The sequence below is a fragment of the Triticum dicoccoides genome, unplaced genomic scaffold (genome assembly GCF_002162155.2).
Source record: "Triticum dicoccoides isolate Atlit2015 ecotype Zavitan unplaced genomic scaffold, WEW_v2.0 scaffold92975, whole genome shotgun sequence".
In the NCBI taxonomy this organism is placed as follows: domain Eukaryota; kingdom Viridiplantae; phylum Streptophyta; class Magnoliopsida; order Poales; family Poaceae; genus Triticum; species Triticum dicoccoides.
In genome coordinates this window covers 1-2,769 of record NW_021311095.1, presented here as the reverse complement: position 1 = coordinate 2,769, position 2,769 = coordinate 1, and the positions used below count along the sequence as shown (strand labels likewise).

The 2,769-nt window shown below is 47.9% G+C and overlaps 6 non-coding genes across 6 annotated transcripts; all 6 read right to left on the bottom strand.

The window, feature by feature from the left end:
• Positions 1–59: 59 nt before the first annotated feature.
• LOC119348468 lies at positions 60–178 on the bottom strand. The gene has a single exon (XR_005168963.1). It is a non-coding gene; the product is annotated as a 5S ribosomal RNA (ribosomal RNA).
• Positions 179–545: 367 nt separating this feature from the next.
• LOC119348467 lies at positions 546–664 on the bottom strand. Its single transcript, XR_005168962.1, has one exon. It is a non-coding gene; the product is annotated as a 5S ribosomal RNA (ribosomal RNA).
• A 367-nt stretch (positions 665–1,031) lies between these two features.
• Positions 1,032–1,150, bottom strand: LOC119348470. The gene has a single exon (XR_005168965.1). It is a non-coding gene; the product is annotated as a 5S ribosomal RNA (ribosomal RNA).
• A 367-nt stretch (positions 1,151–1,517) lies between these two features.
• LOC119348466 lies at positions 1,518–1,636 on the bottom strand. Its single transcript, XR_005168961.1, has one exon. It is a non-coding gene; the product is annotated as a 5S ribosomal RNA (ribosomal RNA).
• Positions 1,637–2,003: 367 nt separating this feature from the next.
• On the bottom strand, positions 2,004–2,122 carry LOC119348469. The gene has a single exon (XR_005168964.1). It is a non-coding gene; the product is annotated as a 5S ribosomal RNA (ribosomal RNA).
• A 367-nt stretch (positions 2,123–2,489) lies between these two features.
• On the bottom strand, positions 2,490–2,608 carry LOC119348465. Its single transcript, XR_005168960.1, has one exon. It is a non-coding gene; the product is annotated as a 5S ribosomal RNA (ribosomal RNA).
• Between the last annotated feature and the right edge of the window lie 161 nt (positions 2,609–2,769).

The following is a 2,769-nucleotide window of genomic DNA, read 5'->3' as shown; positions in this document are numbered from 1 at the left end:
TAATATATATCGCGCACGTGCGATATGTTTGTCACAAGGCGCAAAAAATAATTATAAAAGGAATGCAACACGAGGACTTCCCAGGAGGTCACCCATCCTAGTACTACTCTCGCCCAAGCACGCTTAACTTCGGAGTTCTGATGGGATTCGGTGCTTTAGTGCTGGTATGATCGCATCCGACATGTTTCCCCGTCTTCGTCCCTTATGCTTGCCACTCCCAGGTCCGCTCCAAAGACGATTCTACATTCTCACTACCATTACAACCGTTCCCTAACAATGGATAATGTCCTATACTACTTACTCTCCCGCTCAATCACGGAGACGAGTTTTCCACGGTTTCCACCCCTCCCTCCATACCGCAGCAACACGAGTTTTTTCCACCCCTTTCAGAAAGCGCTCTTCGCGCCACAAAGCCGCCCCAAGATGCGCGAGCAATGAGCATCGAGCTTAAACATATCGCAAACGTCAAAAATAATATAACGGGCTTAATATATATCGCGCACGTGCGATATGTTTGTCACAAGGCGCAAAAAATAATTATAAAAGGAATGCAACACGAGGACTTCCCAGGAGGTCACCCATCCTAGTACTACTCTCGCCCAAGCACGCTTAACTTCGGAGTTCTGATGGGATCTGGTGCTTTAGTGCTGGTATGATCGCATCCGACATGTTTCCCCGTCTTCGTTCCTTATGCTTGCCACTCCCAGGTCCGCTCCAAAGACGATTCTACATTCTCACTACCATTACAACCGTTCCCTAACAATGGATAATGTCCTATACTACTTACTCTCCCGCTCAATCACGGAGACGAGTTTTCCACGGTTTCCACCCCTCCCTCCATACCGCAGCAACACGAGTTTTTTCCACCCCTTTCAGAAAGCGCTCTTCGCGCCACAAAGCCGCCCCAAGACGCGCGAGCAATGAGCATCGAGCTTAAACATATCGCAAACGTCAAAAATAATATAACGGGATTAATATATATCGCGCACGTGCGATATGTTTGTCACAAGGCGCAAAAAATAATTATAAAAGGAATGCAACACGAGGACTTCCCAGGAGGTCACCCATCCTACTACTACTCTCGGCCAAGCACGCTTAACTTCGGAGTTCTGATGGGATCCGGTGCTTTAGTGCTGGTATGATCGCATCCGACATGTTTCCCCGTCTTCGTCCCTTATGCTTGCCACTCCCAGGTCCGCTCCAAAGACGATTCTACATTCTCACTACCATTACAACCGTTCCCTAACAATGGAGAATGTCCTATACTACTTACTCTCCCGCTCAATCACGGAGACGAGTTTTCCACGGTTTCCACCCCTCCCTCCATACCGCAGCAACACGAGTTTTTTCCACCCCTTTCAGAAAGCGCTCTTCGCGCCACAAAGCCGCCCCAAGACGCGCGAGCAATGAGCATCGAGCTTAAACATATCGCAAATGTCAAAAATAATATAACGAGATTAATATATATCGCGCACGTGCGATATGTTTGTCACAAGGCGTAAAAAATAATTATAAAAGGAATGCAACACGAGGACTTCCCAGGAGGTCACCCATCCTAGTACTACTCTCACCCAAGCACGCTTAACTTCGGAGTTCTGATGGGATTCGGTGCTTTAGTGCTGGTATGATCGCATCCAACATGTTTCCCCGTCTTCGTCCCTTATGCTTGCCACTCCCAGGTCCGCTCCAAAGACGATTCTACATTCTCACTACCATTACAACCGTTCCCTAACAATGGATAATGTCCTATACTACTTACTCTCCCGCTCAATCACGGAGACGAGTTTTCCACGGTTTCCACCCCTCCCTCCATACCGCAGCAACACGAGTTTTTTCCACCCCTTTCAGAAAGCGCTCTTCGCGCCACAAAGCCGCCCCAAGACGCGCGAGCAATGAGCATCGAGCTTAAACATATCGCAAACGTCAAAAATAATATAACGGGATTAATATATATCGCGCACGTGCGATATGTTTGTCACAAGGCACAAAAAATAATTATAAAAGGAATGCAACACAAGGACTTCCCAGGAGGTCACCCATCCTAGTACTACTCTCGCCCAAGCATGCTTAACTTCGGAGTTCTGATGGGATCCGGTGCTTTAGTGCTGGTATGATCGCATCCGACATGTTTCCCCGTCTTCGTCCCTTATGCTTGCCACTCCCAGGTCCGCTCCAAAGACCATTCTACATTCTCACTACCATTACAACCGTTCCCTAACAATGGATAATGTCCTATACTACTTACTCTCCCGCTCAATCACGGAGACGAGTTTTCCACGGTTTCCACCCCTCCCTCCATACCGCAGCAACACGAGTTTTTTCCACCCCTTTCAGAAAGCGCTCTTCGCACCACAAAGCCGCCCCAAGACGCGCGAGCAATGAGCATCGAGCTTAAACATATCGCAAACGTCAAAAATAATATTACGGGATTAATATATATCGCGCACGTGCGATATGTTTGTCACAAGGCGCAAAAAATAATTATAAAAGGAATGCAACACGAGGACTTCCCAGGAGGTCACCCATCCTAGTACTACTCTCGCCCAAGCACGCTTAACTTCGGAGTTCTGATGGGATCCGGTGCTTTAGTGCTGGTATGATCGCATCCGACATGTTTCCCCGTCTTCGTCCCTTATGCTTGCCACTCCCAGGTCCGCTCCAAAGACGATTCTACATTCTCACTACCATTACAACCGTTCCCTAACAATGGATAATGTCCTATACTACTTACTCTCCCGCTCAATCACAGAGACGAGTTTTCCACGGTTT